The sequence below is a fragment of the Callospermophilus lateralis genome, chromosome X (genome assembly GCF_048772815.1).
Source record: "Callospermophilus lateralis isolate mCalLat2 chromosome X, mCalLat2.hap1, whole genome shotgun sequence".
NCBI classification, from domain to species: Eukaryota; Metazoa; Chordata; class Mammalia; order Rodentia; family Sciuridae; genus Callospermophilus; species Callospermophilus lateralis.
Window position 1 is genome coordinate 40,914,494 of NC_135325.1, and position 17,805 is coordinate 40,932,298.

General features: G+C 48.0%; 1 long non-coding RNA gene across 1 annotated transcript; it reads left to right on the forward strand.

The window, feature by feature from the left end:
• LOC143639098 (uncharacterized) lies at nucleotides 1-15,695 on the forward strand. Its single transcript, XR_013154665.1, has 3 exons — nucleotides 1-2,925; nucleotides 15,170-15,343; nucleotides 15,466-15,695. It is a non-coding gene; the product is annotated as an uncharacterized LOC143639098 (long non-coding RNA).
• Nucleotides 15,696-17,805: the final 2,110 nt, after the last annotated feature.

Below are 17,805 nucleotides of genomic sequence, written 5' to 3' on the forward strand. Positions count from 1 at the left end.
AGTTATATTTGAGATTCATGGAGTCATACCGCCATCAAGCGGAATATGTTTCTGGTGATTAGAGCCCAGCAGTGGGCAAAAGTCAAGGTACTGATATAGCCACCGCCATCACTCCACAGTCATCCAGCGTGAAGGTGGACGGTTACACCCTGGCTGGCACTTGTCTAGAGCTCCTTCTGAGGTCGAAGGGAACCCTGGCTCCTCCACCAGGGTACACAGTCTGGCAGTAGGAGGCCCGCCATGGCTGCCACAGGCTGCTGTCTTCCCAACGAGGAAAGGGGCCTCAGCGACACAGGCTACCCCAGGCAGGGGCACCTGCAACTCCTCAAACAGACCCCAGACCCCAAGGCCAGACCTGAGCTCAGTCAGCAGCCAGCGGCTTCTCCTGGGCCCTCCCTAAAATGGCGCTGCGGGAAGCTCCGCCCCCTGGGCTGGTTGGTGCGGCACAGCTGCCTGCAGGGTCCCAGGGCTCCTGGACCTGTTGCTTTCCCGGGTAGGGTCCCGAGGGCATGCAGTCTTCTCCCTATATTTTGGACCCCTGGTCAGGTAGACTTTGCTAGGCCTAAGTCTAGCCTTCCCAGACCGTCCTTGCTCTCACATTCCCATCTCACACCAACTTGGTGCTAGGCTGCTGGCACAAGGTAAGTGTCCCTTGTGCCTGGGCTTTTCAGAAACCATTTCTGCTAGATGGAACCGTGGTTCTACAAATGACAGTCACTATTTACCTTACTTCCCATCGCAGCTCCTCTCCTCCATTCGTGGCTTGAAAAGCACCAGACACAGGACCCCCCCCCCCTTTTGCCCCCACCCCCACCCCTTCATCAGGGTTGCTGATATCCTGCAGTTTGGCCCATTTGGGGCTTAACAAGGCTGTCCCCTTCTTCCTTCCCTCTGGATTCACCCCTTGGTAGGGGTCCCTTTTTTCATGTATTTTCCAAATGTCCTCCACTGGCTCCTGGAGGTGCCAGGGTGGTTGGGGGATGTGTGTGTGTGTGTGTGTGTGTGTGTGTGTGTATGTGTGTGTGTGTGTTGGGGGTGTGAGCATTTACATTCCCTTAGGAAGCTACATGTCCCACCTGTACAGGAACCTGGGCCTCCTTTTCTTTCGTATGGGCACTTCACTTCTCCCTGGGTAGAAACTCCCTGTAACCAAAGGAACAGGGATCTAGGGCCAAAGCTGTTAAGTCCAGGAAGGGGTGTGGAAGTGATTACAACATGCCACAAAACCTCTCAGGTCAGGGTGGATAGAAGAGATTCCCTCTGCCCTCAGAATACCTCCCTGATAGGACCCCAGGCACTCCTCTGTGCCTCAGGTGGTTGTGTCCCCTGTGGTGGGTTTCATGATTTTGTTTGTTAATATAACACACTCTTAAATGTTCCCTAGGTGCTCCAAGGCTCAGGCATGGATAGCCAGGATGGCAGGCTTCAGTCCCATCAGGAGCAGGTGTCTGTATCATGCTCTGTGATTCTAGGTCCCCTCTGTGCTTTATCCCTTAGGGTGGGTGGAGGTTGTGTGGGGGGGTAGAAGTGGGAAGTTAGAGCAAGAAGCACAGTGCCTTCTATGAAAGTGGGGAGACTAGGGCCTATGAGTTATCCCCGTGCATAGATCTCTCCCTCTCTACCTGAGCACTAGGGACTCCTAATTATTCACCCTGGAAATTAAGTAAGAAGTGGAGGTGATAGATAGCAGAGTGGGAATGGGTAGGAGGGAGTGCAAGTATGCCTGTGTGTGTGTGTGTATGTGCATGTGTATGTGTGTGCACAGAGAAAGATAGACCCAGTTGAAGGGTTAAGTCAATTCTTGGTCACTTTGTGAGAGTTTCTTAAGCTCCACTCAACACTCAGTGCCTGGAAAGCAGTAGGCCTGGTGCATCATTTTCCAATATGCTGTAAGTCTCTTCTCTTCCTGGAAGTATAGGCTACAGTAAGAACAAACTGAACTCTAGGCAAAATAATATAACTTCTCAGAGTATCCCAGCATCCTGTAGTATCCTGTGGGTCCTTCCAAGAATGGATTCAAACTTTGGTTTATGCTTCTACTCTAAGATGTTGCTTAAAGTAGGGCAACATTAAATATGGGGAGAAGAAACAAAAATCCAGCAGCAGCCAGGTACGGTGGTGCACACTTGTAAACCCAGTGGCTCGGGAGGCTGAGGCAGGTGGATGGTGAGTTCAAAGCAGCCTCAGCAACAGCGAGGCACTAAGCAACTTGGTGAGATCCTGTCTCTAAATAAAATACAAAATAGGGCTGGGGATGTGGCTCAGTGGTTGAGTAATCCCCAGTACCCCCCATCCACCCCCAAAAAAGCCAGCAGCAAATGCACCTGAGAACAGGAGCCACCTCCATCTACTGTCCTGTCACCTCTCACCTACTGTGGATCTTGTCCTTCTCTGTAGTAATCATAAGGTCTCTATTGCACTTGCTTAGAGAAAAGCTGAGGAGAAAGAGATGCAGGGAGGTGGACATAGGTGGTGAGATGCCCCCTCTCAGTGTCACAGGTCATCTTTTTTTCTCATTGAGTTGCATGCACTCACTTTTCACCCTTGAGGACAGCTGAGCTTACCTATGTCCTCAGTTACATGCATCCCCATTTAATCTGAGGGGAGCAGGTCTGTGCATGCATGCACCCACATTCACACTCAGGCGATCCACAGTGAGGCTCGGTGGGCTGGAGCCCTCGACTGACTTGTCAGTTCCCTGTGTTTCCCCATCCCCCTCCTCCCTTGTTCCTTTCTGCCTTCCCACTTCAGCCAGGGGGACTGTGTGGAGGAAGCAGCAGCATCAGTGGCGCAACAGGTCTCTATCTGCACAAGGTTCACACCCTGGTCCTGTTTTGCTGAGAAGACAGCCTTGGCTGGTGGCTCTCTTCCCTGGGAGGACAAGGGATACCACTCAGTGGGACACCTGTGCATTGGAGATTCAAGGTATTTTGGTTCACTCTCTTGCCTTCTGCTTCAATATAATTCTCTCATTTTCCATCTGTTCTCTTCCTGTCACTTCTGGTTTTCCAGTTGTTGCTTTGTGGAGATTGGGTTCTGGTAGGAAGGAGGCCTTGAGAGGAAGCAGGAGGATCAGGAAGACAACAGAATGACTTCTGTGGAAATCATGATGACTCTTGTGTGCACTGGAGAGGGAGGGCTCTTCACTTTTCTTGACTTGAGCACCATCAGCGAGGATCTCCATTTTCCTTGTGCCAAGTTTGTCCCCATTTCTTGCACACTTGTGTTCCTGGGGTAGACTCTTGCTTTGGTCCTGGGGAACAGGTGGTGGGAGGATGGGGGTGAGGAGTTGGTAGGGTCACTCTCTGGCCCTCTGGCTGGTTAGAATGGACTGATGACATAACTAACTTATGGGTCACAATCTGCCTTTGCCCTGGAAAAGTCCTACATGCACACTCATGGGGCAGCATTCTGGGTGGTGAGTTCTTTTCCTAGCATTGTGAGCACTTGTCACTCCATATGTTGGTTACCGTCTTGTGAAGGGTTCCTGGACTAGATCTATGAAAATACCCTGGGTGGCACCCAACAGGGCTATGTGGTACATGAGGGCAGTGTCTGGGGCCACTTGCCTGCTCACACTGTAATGCATATGTGTCTTACTCTTCATCAGGCCAGGTCACACTGTGTTTGAAAGTCCACTAGAAGCAGCCTAACTCATCAATTATGAAATGGGATGATCAGGGGTTTTTTAATATTTAGTTTTTAGTTGTAGGTGGACACAGTATCTTTATTTTATTTTTATGTGGTGCTGAGGATCAAAACCAGTGCCTCATGCATGCTAGGCAAGCACTCTACCACTTGAGCCACAACCCCAGCTCCAAGGGGATGATCAGGTTTTAATTCATAACTGCAACTTTTTTTTAAAAGTTAGGAGTCAGTAATTTGTTTCACTAGAATGGAGATAAGATGTAAACAATTTTATCTTTTCAGCTTTTTATTTTTAAAAATATTTATTTTTTAATTATAGGTGAACACAATATCTTTATTTTTATGTGGTACTGACATATGCTAGGCAAGTGCTCTACCTCTGAGCCACAACCCAGCCCATATCCTTTAGGATTTTTATTCAATTATGTGAAAACCACAAATCGGGTACTGTATTTTAGTTAAATATTACTTTAATTGCAACAAAACAGCTTTTGTGGCTGTCAAATGAAATCTATAAATAGGAAGTGGAGGTTAAGCCATCCTGACTGAGCAGTTTTTAACTGCAGGCTCTAAAACTATGTCAAGAAGTGAAGAGAGGGGCTGGGGTTGTGGCTCAGGGGTAGAGTGCTCGCCTAGCATGTGCGAGGCCCTGGGTTCAATCCTCAGCACCATATAAAAATAAATAAATAAAACAAAGATATTGTGTCCAACCACAACTTAAAAAAAAAAAAAAGAGGTGAAGAGAATATAATGGACGCTGTTTATGATACAAAGTGTTTGAAAACAACTGTACTTTGGTGAGTCATGGAATATCCAGTTGTGGTTACATGGTCAGGGGAACATTCCTATTTCAGGTCTTTTCCCTCAGGGTTACTCGGACAAGTCACAGGTTACTTTGATCTTTATTCAAAGATCCCCGACTATCTATCCTGAGTTTCTTGAGATTGGAGCCAGGTGTGTATCCACAATGAGGATTTAGCCAGGGAAGAACATGACAAGTATGCAACAGAGGGCCTGTTGATCAGGTTTCCATGCCTTTGATTGAGGATTCCTACACAGTGGAGCTCTTGCTATTGTCCACTGACCCACCCCAAGGTGCTGAAATCACAGCCAAGGAGGCAGCTGATTAACACAGTACTTGGGGGTGTCATCTGGCACTTTACAGGGGTGAAGCTAGCCTTAGGCTTTTAGATTTTTTTTTTTAACAATAGGGAAGATTCAGTCATCTCTGTGGTATTTTAGAATCCCAAGGACATCAGATTGAAATATCAGTTGTCAGATTCTTTTAACAATATGTCTTCAAAGTTTTTGCTTTAATATCTAAAAAAGGATTCCTTTTTTTTTTCATTTCAAATCTTTAAGTATTTTGGGTGAGATAAATCATTCATTTGCCTATGACCTTTTAGAAAAGTCATTTTATGGAAATACTGTATGTATACTTAATCTAAATTTGAGTGGACTATCCTTTAGTGTATTTATAAATGATCAACTCAGTTTATGAAATTAAACTTTTTATTTGCAGTTTTTTAAAATGAAAAAAAGAAAATACCTGGGTGGAATAAGTATGCTCATTCTCCTCCTCATCATAGTTTTCCTTTTATGCCATCCCTCTTCTTCCTTGTTTTTCACTTTCTACTGATAGTCAGTCCAGGGCCAGTGTTTTGTGAAGGAAGGCAAGTGTCCATCCACTGCTTGTTGGTTATGGGGGCATTCACCATCCTAGCATGAGGTCATGGGGGGACATTCTACCTTCTTGAAATAAAGTATGGCTGAAGATCCCCAGAAGAGTCTCTTCTGTCCTGCAAACAATCAAACAGATAAACAAAAACATGCACATGTTACTTGTGAACAAATAGAACCCTCCCTGGGCACACTTCCAGCAAAAGACTTCAAGGCTTTTTTCTCCTTGCAAGTCTTCTCCCCACAGAATCTGAAAAGTTGCAAAGTTAGTCCAGGATGCATCACTTCAAGGTGTGCTCTGTTGCCTTTCCTCCCCTCCAAACCTATGTACACAACAGGATGGAATTTGGTGTGTACCTGCACTGTATCTCCACCATCTTCACATGAATGCTCCCACTTAGACAGGCAGAGGCACCCACACAGACACCCACATATACACTTGCATGCACGTGGGTCCCCCGTAGACTCCATTATCTACACTGGTACACACATCCAAAGATATACTGAAGCACAGAAGCTCAGGGCTCTGGGTCACCCCCTTCACACGCACATACACACACATACACACACACAATCCCACCTCCTGTTGTTACAGGGCTGGTGCCTTCTGGGAAACTGAGGCCATCCAAAAGCCCTTCCTCAAACCCTGACTCTTGTGATTAAGTCAGAAAAATTTCAGACATGTCACTCAGAGTAACATGGTAAGATTATTAGAAGGGATGGGAAAGGAGGAAAGGGGGCATTCTCAAGGGAGAGAGTGGTTCTCTGAGAGAGGAGAGGGAATGTGTGCCTCTCCTGTATTCCTATTTTATTTGGTATCTCAGAGAAGTTTCCAGAGTCCTGCCCAGGTCCACCTCTTAACTTTTTTTCCTTTTTTCTTTCTTTCTTTCTTTTTTTTTTTTTGGTGCTGGGGATTGAACCCAGGGCCTTGTGCATGCAAGACAAGTACTCTACCAACTGAGCTATATCCCCAGCCCCCACCTCTTGACTTTTGATTGATAGCAGTATGATATCAAACTTTAAAGTCCTCTATTGCACATGACAACTCTAGGTCATTTTGTCCATACTGATCAGTTCTAATTGGAACCTGTTCTTAAAAGTCTCTTATCCATATTATTTTAGGCCTGCATTTTTCCTGAAGATAGTAGATAGTAAGGGCTAGGGATATAGCTCAGCTGGTAGAGTGTTTGCCTGCAAACACTAATCCCCAGTACCACCACCAAAAAAAAAAAAAAAGATAGTAGGTAGTTTGCTGAGGAATGTGACATGTCTGTCTACTTAAGCCAGGCAGAACTGCATTTAAATTTCTTCTTGGCAAAGAAAGCATGCGGGGATCAGCACAGTGGGCCCATTTTATTGAATTATTCCCTTATACTCATGTCTGTCTGTTCCCTATCACTATCTGTTATCGGAGAAAAAGACTACCAGTTTCTGCTCTAAGCCTTAACAACCAGGTAATCCATGGAGAACTTCTGGCCTCTTCTTACGAATGAAAGAAGGGAGCTATCACCTAGGCCCAAGGAACAGGTATGAAAGTGGGGTATACTTTGTAGTCCTGGGTAAACAGCCCTCCCACACTAACCTCTCCCACTGGCAGTAAGGATAGGAGAATACTCAGGCCATGAGCCTCTCAGGAGATGTGTTTTTTGGCCTTTTGCCGGTCCCCTAGTGAATGCCAGGTCAGCCTGCCAGGAGTAAGACTGGAGTGAGTTGGCAAGTGCATTCTGGGGAAGCTGCTCCTCCCAACCTGTGGCTGGAGTTTGCTGTGGCCTTTCCTGGCTGCTTTGGCTGGGCTAGCCCAAGGTGGTGTTGCTACCACTGGTTATTGGTGACAAGTTCTGCTTCCTCACATGTTGAAGTATAACATTAGAGAAGCAGGCTGAGGCAAGCATATAAAGCAGGGTTTATTTAAAAAGGAGTAACACAGACTTCTCCCTGGAGGGAGAAGGGAGGGAATAGCTGGTATCCTAGTATCCCAAGAAGTGAGGGCATCCTGCCCCCTTTATACATCTAGACTTTCTTTGTTCTTCTGCCTTCTTCCCCATTCTCTCTCTCCTTCCTGTGTACCTGACTAGGCCCAGGTGATGCCAGTGGGGTAGCCAAAAGGTGAGAAGCAGATGGGCAGGGCTAAGGGCCAAATGGAGTGATTCAGGCAGGCAGCAGCCCAGGAGACATTAACTAATAACTTTTATAACTTCCTGTAGGGAGGGACAATTTATGGGACAGATTACCTTAGCAACAGGTTGGAGGAAGGGCAGGTTATCTCTTAAGGGTGGAGGGAGGGCTCTGAAGGCATTAACATTTCAATTCCTTTGGGGTGGTCTCCTACTTCCCAGACCCAAGATGGCCTCAGATTTCATATCTATACTGACTGCCTGTCTTTAATTCTGGCTTTAGTGCGGCCTCTATCTGAATCCCCAAGCCTTGATCAAGAAACCCAGGGCTGCAGGAAAACCATGAGCCAGGTAGCACTCTGATCAGGACCTGGTCTTCTGTGGAGCCAGCCTGGGATTTGAATCCTGGAATGGAGATACAGTGAGCCCCAGGATGTGTCCCTTCCCTAGTTAAGTCAACTGGAGAGAATGTTGTGTGAGGAATTACAGGTGCCCCTGCTGGGGGAAGAAGGAAGAAAGGCTGCCAGGAAAGTAGATTCCTACAGGTTGTCCAGCCCTTGGTTCTTGAGCAGTTGGTCCTGTGAGTTCCTGGATCAGAGTGGAAGTAAGGTGGCTATTTTCTTTTTCTATCCTTCAGTTTTTAGATTTTTTTTTCAAGACCCAAAGGGTGGGGGAGCTTGCTCTCTATATAACAACAGGTAGCATTATACTTGAGATTTATGGAGCTATACTGCCATCAAGCGGAATATGTTTCTGGTGAGCTGAGCCACAAGGCAGCAGAGCTGGGTGGAAATCAGCAACACGCAGAAGACCAGGAACGGATCCACCGCCACTGTAAGCGAAATTGGATGATTATGCCCTGGCTGGCTGGCACTTGCCCTGTGCTCATTCCGAGGAGTAAGGGCACCTGGCTCCTCCGCCAGGGAACACACAGGAAGAAAAGGCTGGCAGTGGAAGGCCCACCATGGCTGCTACAGACAGTGGCAAAGGACAGCTTAGCGTAAACCATGTGGTCCCCAAAACCTCCAGGTTGCTGTGTACCCAGCAAGGAAAGGGATCTCCCGGCCTCAGTATCATGGCGGCCTCCAGCAGGGGCACCTGTAATTCCTCACACAGACCCCAGATCCCAAGGTCATCGAGCTCAGTAAGCAGCCAGCTGCTTCTCCTGGGCCCGCCCCAAAATGGCGCCCTGGGCTGGTTGGTGCAGTGCTGCCGCCTGCAGGGTTCCAGGGCCCCTGGACCTGCTGCTTTCCCTGGATAGGGTCCTGAGGGCAGGCAGGCTTCCCCCTGTGCTTTTGACTCCTGATGGGGAGACCCTTGCTTGACCCCAGCATCCGCTCTTCTCAGCCTGTCCTTGCTCTCACACCCCCATCCCACACCACCCTGGTGCCTGGCGGTAAATTCCCCTTGTGTCTGGGCTTTTTAGAACCATTTCTGCTGGTTGGACCTGTGGTTCCACAAATGACAGTCACTACTTACCCCACCCCAGCTTGCACTGTCTCCCTCCCTTTGTGTTCTGAAAAGCACCAGACATAGGACACCCATATCACCTTCAGATAGGCTGTGGACCTGCCCTACTTGGCCACTCTGGGGGCAAACCAGGCTCTCCTTTTTTTTTTTTTAACCTCTGAATTCACCTATTGGTATGGGTTCTTGTGGACACAGACTGCCTGACCCAGTGTGCATCACCTAACTCCCTCCAATGGCCTTCCTTCATACACCCAACCACCATTCTCAGGGCAGAGGAGGACATAAACATTTCCCATGGAGCTGCATGTCCCTCCTGGACAGAAACTTGGGTCTCTTGTTTGTGTGCAACTCACTTTTCCTTGGGTAGGAAACTTCCTTGTGGCCACAGGGGCACAGGTTGGGGGATCAGAACTGTCAGATCCAAGGACAGCTGAAGTGGTTATAACATGCCAGAGAACCTGGCAGGACAAGGAGGTCATGGCACCTCCCTCAGAATCCAAGGCACTCCTTTGTGCCTGGGGAGGGGGGAGGTGATCTCTCTGAGGTGGGTTTCATGGGGGCCTCTCCTTGGAAGGCCTCCGTTGTGCTCAGCATACTGCATTGGCTCACTGGTTGGAATTTAGGTGTTCCTTGAGAGGCATGGGTAGACAGGCTGGCAGACTTCTATTCCACACCAGGAGTAGGTGCCTGTTCCATGCTCAGTAGTTCTAGATACCCTGAATATTTTATCTTCAGGTGGGGTTTAGATTCAGACAGAGGGGTGGTGGGAAGCTGAATGCAGGAAGTCCTGTGCCTTCAGAGATGCTGAGGGGGTGGGGTAGAAGGCCTGTGAATTATGCCTATACGCAGACCTGTGCACTTTGAACCAGAGCTCTGGTGCCTTCTGATTATTCACCCTGGATATTAAGTGAGAAGTGGAGGTGGTAGTAGCAGGGCGGGAATGTGGCAAGGGGGGCAGGTATGTTTGTTCAAGTATGTTTCTTGTGATTCTCTGTATTTGGGTGCGCATGTAGAGAAGTTAGACCACCATTTGAAAGTTTCCATGCAGATAGGCCACCTCAAGTAGCAGGACCTATATGAAGGGCTGGTTTGAAAGATATGTCCTGGTTACCTTATTGTGAAGGTTCCTTAGCCTAACTTCAATGCTCGTTCCTGGAGAGCAGTGGGCCTGGTGCATCATTCTCCCATGTGCCAAATGTCTGCTCTCTTTTCAGAGGTGTAGACCACAGTGGGAATGCAGCCATCTCTTGCCAAAGTAAGCTTGACATCCCAGATCAACACAGTGCAATGGGGATACTCCCAAGTGTGGATTCAACCACTTGTCTATCCTTCCACTCTAATATGATGCTGGAAATAGAGCAACATTTAAATATGGGGAGAAGAAACCAAAAGCAAAGAATGCATCTGTGAACAGGAACCACCTCTATCCACTCTCCTGTTACCTTTCAACTACTTTGAAGTTGTGTAGCAATCATAAGGTCATCTATTGCACCTGCTTAAAGCTGGGGAGAAAGAAATGCAGGGAGGACTTTCAGGTGGTAGAATGCTCCCTCTTTGTCACAGGTCATCTGTTTTTTTTTTTCACATTGAGCTTCACTCACTTCTCACTCTTGGAGATAGCTGAGCTTGTCTAGGTCTTCAGTTACATGCATCCGTATTTAAGCTGAGGTGAGCAGGTCTGTGCACCCACAAACCCACCATCATACACAGGCAATCCACAAGCCAGGCTCAGTGGGCTGGACCACTCGATTTGACTGTTCCCTCTGTTGCCCCCCTCACTTGACACTGTCTGCCTGTTTTTCCAGTTTAGCCTGGGGGACAAGGAGGAGGCAGTGCCATCATCGCACAAGAGACCTCTGGCTGGACAAGGCTTATACCATGGTCTCCAGGGGGTAAAAATGCAATCCTGGCTGGTGGTACTCTTTTCCTGTGAGAATAGTGGATGCCACTCCATGAACCACAAGTCCACTTGCTATTCAAGTTATTCTGGTTCATTCTCCTACCTTCTGCTTCACTACAATTCTCTGTTCATTTTCCACTTGTTCCTCCCATGGCTTTCCATTAGTGAGAGTCACTACCTCCATGTGTTGGTTACCACCCTATGAAGATTTCAGGCTCAAGATCCTTCAAAACACCCTAGGAAGAATGAGGGTGCTCATTTTCCCCATCCTCTTCCCCTTCTCATGACATCCATCTTGTTTGCATTGCCTTTCACTTTCTACTGCTAACCGGGTGAGGTATAGTGTTCTCTGGAAAAAGGCAAGTGTCCTTCCTTCCTCTGCTTGTAGGTTAGGGGTAGATGCACTATGGGTCCTTGGGAGACACTACATCCTTTATTGAAATTGATCAGGGTTGAGGGTCACCAGTAGTGTTCCTTTAGTCCTGCAAAAAAAATCCATCTGCATGTTACTTGTGAACAAATAGGTCCCCGGATGTATGATCAGCAAAAGACCTCAAGACTTTTCTCTACTTGCAAATCTTCTCCCCATGGAAGCTGGAAAGTTTCAAAGTTGGGCTAGGAGACACCACTTCAAGGTGTCCCCTGTGACCTTATCCTCCCCTCCAATTCCACAACAGCATGGTATTCAATGTGTGCCTGTAAACTGTCTCTGCCATTTCAACATGAACAGTCCCATTCACACAGGCAAGTACCCAGAGATATGGACACCTACCAATATACCAGGACACACTTATACTCCCCTTCCTGCAGACTTGACTATCAGTATATACCCAAAGTCACAGAAGCCCAAGGTTTAGGTCATCCTTTGCCTGTGTCCACTTTTCCCTTTCCCTCTCTCACCACCCTCCAACAGAGTAGACACACACTCCACATCACTCACTAATCTGGTATCAGAAAAGGTCAGAACTTCTCTTCTCCAAGCCTTGTTAGGCTTCTCTTCCCCAAGCCTTATCAACCAAGTAAATCATGGGGGCAACTCTGGCTTCCTCTTACAAATTAAGGGAAGGAAGCTATCACTTAGGCCCAAAGAGCAGGTGTGAAAGTGGAGCATACTCTGTATTCCTGGGTAAACTGTTCCCCTCCCAACCTCTTCTACTGACATTAAGGACCCAGGGAGTCCTCTGTTGAGAGGCCAGGAGCTTCTGATGTGTTCTTTGGCCTTTTGCAGGTCCCCTGTGAAGCCAGACCAGCTTACCAGGAGTCAGACTGGATTGAGTTGCTAGGTGCCTCTTCCCCAGGAATCTTCTGCCTCCCAACCTGTGGTTGGAAGTTGCCTGGCTTTTCCAGGCTGCTTTGCTTGGGCCATTTGAAGGTGTTTGTGGCCTCTCCCTAGGCCTTGGTCAAGAAGCCTGGGGTTTCAGGAAACACACACACACACACACACACACAAACCAATGAATCTGCCTCTGGTTTGTGACCAGCACCTGGTATGAGGAGCCAGCCTAGGATACAGATCCTGGAGTGGAGTCACAGTGATCCTCAGGACAAGTCCTTTCCCTGTTCCTTCTTGCCAGAGCAGGACGTGGGGAAGGCAAAAGAATGCCTCATCACTAGAACAGGATTCCTGCGGCCTCTGCACCTCCCTGGTTCTCCTTCAGTCGGTCCTGTGAGTTTGCAGGTCCAGTTGGGGCATGGTAGCCCCTTTTTTGCTTTCTGTTCTTCATCCCCACATTTTAGACTGCTATGTTTTTTTTTAAGACGCAAAGGGCGGGGGGAGAGTGGAGTGGAGAGGCAGGTGGCGTCACGTTTGAGAAGTGTAGTGCTCTACCGCCATCAAGTGGAATGAGTTTCCGATGAGTGGAGCCGAGTGGGCACCAGAGCCCAGTCCAGCCGAGCTCCGTGCAGGAATCAGGGCCGGGCCGCGATCCACCACCGCCACTTGCCATCAACCCATGGCCACCGCAAACCGAGGTGGACGGTTACGCCCTGGCTGGCACTTGCCCCCGCTCATTCCAAGCACAAGGGACACCCTGACTCTTCCAGCAGGGAGCACGGAGGAAGAAAAGGCTGACAGTGGGCGGCCCTCCATAGCTGCCACAGATTGCTGTCTTGCCGGGAAGGAAAGGGGCCTCCTGGCCTCAGCGTGTGGTGACCTCAGGCAGGAGCACCCGCAACTCTTGGCCAGAACGGAGGAGCTCAGTCAGCGGCCAGCGGCTTCTCCTGGGCCCGTCCTAAAACGGTGCTGCAGGAAGCTCCGCCCCCTGTGCTGGTTGGTGCAGCTCTAGTGCCTGCAGGGTCCCAGGGCCCCTGGACCGGTCACTTTTCCTGGGTAGGGTCCTGAGGGCAGGCAGGCTTCCCCCTGTGTTTTGGACCCCTGGCCGGGGGGAGACCCTTCCTTGGCCAGAGTACGCTTTCGCAGCCCTTCCTTGCTCTTACATTCCCATACCACACCACCCTGGTTCCAGGCTGCGGGCGCAAAGCAAGTGTCTCTTTTGCCTGGGTTTTTCAGAAATTATTTCCGCTAGATGTCACTGTGGTTCCACAAATGACAGTTACTCTTTTCCCCACCCCCACCTAGGCTTCCATTTCCTCCTTTTGTTATCTGAAAACACCAGAGAGGATGCCTGTGGCACCTTAAGTCAGGCTGTAGATCTTCCTTTCTTGGTCCCCTTCCTGGCATATCTGGCTCTCTGCTTCTTCCTTTTCTCTGGATTCACCTCTTCGTTTTTGTCCCTCTGGACACAGACCTACTTTTTCTCCCGTGCATTGCCCAATCTGCCTTCTATTGACTTGGGAAGGGGGTGGGGATGCACATTCCACATTTCCCTAGACAGCTGCTTGTCTCACCAGAGCAGGAACCAGGGCATCCTATTATGCATTTCACTTCTCCCTTGGTAGCCAAGTCCCTTGTGACCAAGGAGCCAAGGAGCCACTGCAAAGTATCAGGTCAAAGACACCTGCTAAAGAACCTGGTAGGACTGGGAGATAGGAAGGGGCCCTCATCTCCTCAGGCCGCCTTCCTCACAGGACCCCTCTGTACTCTCTGTGCCCCAGGTTTTTGTGCCCTACCTGAGATGTTTCATGAGTGCCTTTCTATGGAACGCTACTGGTGTGTTCATACAATGCATTGGCCCACTGGTTGGGATCTAGATGTCCCTGGCACAGGCATAGGTAAGCCAGGCTGGCAGGCTTCAGTACTACACTAAGAGCAGTGCTTGTATCAAGTTAAGAGGTTCTAGGTCCAGTTGGTGTTTAATCCCTTAGGGTGGGGATGAGGTTGTGGGAGAGGGAAGGTTGGAGGATGGATGTTGGAAGTGGCTTGCCCTAAGTGAAAGTGTGGGAGTGAGAAGGCCTATGAATAATCCCTATACATAGATATTTCCCCTCTGAATCTGAGCTCTTGGGCCTCCTGATAAGTCAGACATGGAGGTAGAAGGTAGCAGGGTGGGAATGGGCAGGAGGGCGATCTTTTAGTGCAAGTGTGCATGTGTGCCTCTGTGTGTGTGTTTGTGTGTGTGTGTGTGTGTGTGTTAGACCATCAGTTGAAAGGTTTCCATGGAGACAGGCCAGCTCAAGTAGCAGGGCCTTTATGCAGGGCTGGTTTGGATGCCAAACAGTGATCACTTTGCTGCGAGAGTTCTTTAAGGCTCCCTTTGACACTGCATGGAGAGCAGTGTGCCTGGTATACATATTCCAGTATGCCAAATATCTCCTGTATTTCCGGAGGTGTAGGTCATAGTGGGAATGCACCAATCTCTAGGGCAATGAATTGACCTCCCAGAATATCACAGTGCCCTGGAATATCATCCTGTGGACCTGTTTAAGTGTGGATTTAAGCTTTTGTCTATGCGTCTACTCTAAGATGTTGCTGAAAATAGAACAACATTTAAATATGTGGAGAAGAAACCAAAAGCCAGCAGCAAATGCCACAGGAGAACAGGAGCCACCTCCATCTACTGTCCTGCCACCTCTCACCTACTGTGGATCTTGTCCTTCTCTGTAGTAATCATAAGGTCTCTATTGCACCTGCTTAGAGAAAAGCTGAGGAGAAAGAGATGCAGGGAGGTGGACATAGGTGGTGAGATGCCCCCTCTCAGTGTCACAGGTCATCTTTTTTTCTCATTGAGTTGCATGCACTCACTTTTCACCCTTGAGGACAGCTGAGCTTACCTATGTCCTCAGTTACATGCATCCCCATTTAATCTGAGGGGAGCAGGTCTGTGCATGCATGCACCCACATTCACACTCAGGCGATTCACAGTGAGGCTCGGTGGGCTGGAGCCCTCGACTGACTTGTCAGTTCCCTGTGTTTCCCCATCCCCCTCCTCCCTTGTTCCTTTCTGCCTTCCCACTTCAGCCAGGGGGACTGTGTGGAGGAAGCAGCAGCATCAATGGCGCAACAGGTCTCTATCTGCACAAGGTTCACACCCTGGTCCTGTTTTGCTGAGAAGACAGCCTTGGCTGGTGGCTCTCTTCCCTGGGAGGATAGGGGATACCACTCAGTGGGACACCTGTGCATTTGTTACTTAAGGTATTCTAGTTGACTTCTGCCTTACTATAATTCTGTTTTTGTTTTTCACCTGTTCCTCCCCTGGCTTTCCATTTTTGCTTGTCTTTTCTTGTTTTTCAATTGTTTCTTTGTTGTTCTGACAGGAAGGGGACCTTGAAAGGAAGCAGGAGGATCAGACAGAGAATGAAATGACTTCATTGGAAATCATAATGACCCTTGTGGACTGGGGGAGTGAAGAGCTATCCCCTTGAGTACCATGCACACAGATCAAGTTGCCCTAGCCTCATCTGATTTTATCCATTTTGTGTCCATTGTGTTCCTGGTTTCTGCACCTATCTTGGTCCTTGGGAAGATGTGTGTGTGTGTGTGTGTGTGTGTGTGTGTGTGTGTGGAGGGGGGGATGCAGATGGGGGTTGGGGAGGGTCACTCTCTCCTTGCACCAGGAAAGTTCTACAGGTACACTCACTGGACATCCATCAACAAAAGCATTGCCAGTGGTATTTTCTTTCCCTGGGAAGGAGGCTGCTTGTGTCGCCCTGCCTCCATGTATTGGTTACCACCTTCTGTAGAGTTCCTGACCTAGATCCTTGAAAACACCCCAGATGGAGTGAGGGTTCTCATTCTCCTCCTAGTCCTCCTCCTCTCATGTCACTGCTTCTGCTTTGTGTTGCCTTTCACTTCCTCCTGCTAGGCAGTCCAGGGCCAGTGTTCTGTGGAAGAAGGAAAGTGTCCTTCCTCTCTTTGTTAGTTATAGAGTAATGTACCTTCCCAGCAGGAGACAATGTGGGATACTCCCTGTCTTGAAATCCAGCAGGGTTGAGGGTCACCAGAAGCATCCCTCTAGTCTTGAAAATTCATGCACATGTTACTTGTGAATGAGATAGGATCTGGACGCACAGCCAGGAAATAGACATCAAGGATTTCCTCTCTTTGTGAGTCTTCTCCCAATGGAAACTTGAAAGTTTCAGTCAGTCCAGGAGGTACCACTTCAAAGTATGCTCCTTGGCTTTTTCTTCCCCTCCAATCTTGTGTACACATCAATATGGAAGTCAGTGAGTACTTATACACAGATTCTGCAATTTCCACATCCATGCTCCCATTCAGACTAGCAGGCACACACACATACACAGATACATCTGCAATACATGGGCTGCCCTTCCACAGACTGGCCCACACATCTAAGGAACATTGGAGCACAGAAGCCCAGGTACTGTGTGATCCCCTTCTGGTACACACACATCTCTCTCTCTCACACACACACAACAGGGTAGAAACACACTCCCAACTCCTATATGGTGTCTAGAAAAGGTCAGTCAAGGGCTAGGGTTTTGGTTCGGTGGTAGAGTACTTGCCTAGCACGTGTGAGGCCCTCGGTTCAATCCTCAACACCATATAAAAATAAATAAAATTAAGGTATTTTGTCCATCTACAACTAAACAACAAAAAAAGTCAACCATTCTCTGTTCCAAGATTTAACAACTGTGGGGCAATTCTGGCCTCTTCTGACAAATGGAAGAAAGAAGTTATCACCCAGGTCCAAGGAGCAGGTGTTAAATTCACAGTAGACCAAAGACCTAGGAATTAGACCAGGAAACTTGTATATGCTAGAAGAAAATGTAGGCCCAACACTCCAATATATTGGTTCAGAAGCTGACTTCCTTAACAAGACCCCAAAATGTAAGAAGTAAAATAAAAATCTTTGCCACCCATACATCAGATAGGGTGGTTAATATCCAAGATATAAAAAAAACTCAAAAACCTAAGACCCCCCCCCCCAAAAAAGAGCGCACAATAATCCAATCAACAAATGGGCAAAGAAACTAAGTAGACCCTTCTCAAAAGAAGAAACATGAGTGGTCAACAAATATATGAAAACATGTTCAATACCTCTAACAATTAGAGAAGTACAAATTAAAACTGCACTGAGATTTCATCTCACTCCAGTCAGAATGGCATGTTATCAAGAATACAAGTAATAATAAATGTTGGCAAGGATGTAGGGAAAAAAGTGCACAATCATATATTGCTCATGGGACTGCAAATTGGTGCAACCACTCTGGAAAGCAGTATGGAGATTCCTCAAAAAACTAGGAATGGAACTACTATTTGACCAGCTATCCCACTCCTTGTTATATATCCAAAGGATTTAAAATCAGCATACTACAGTGGCACAGCCACCTCAATATTTATAGCAGCACAGTTCTCAATCAATAGCTAAGCTATGGAGCCAACCTAGGTGCCCTTCAGCAGATGAATGAATAAAGGAAATGTGGTACATATACACAATGGAATATTACTCAGCCATAAAGAAGAATGGCTTTTTGACTTGTGACAATAAATGTGTGGATCTGGAAACTATCATGCTAAGTGAAATAAGCTAATCTCCCCAAAGCAAAGGTTGAATATTTTTGCTGATATGTGGAAGTTGACCCACAATAAAAGGGGGGGATTTGTTCAGTGGAGTGGACAAAGGGAAATGAAGG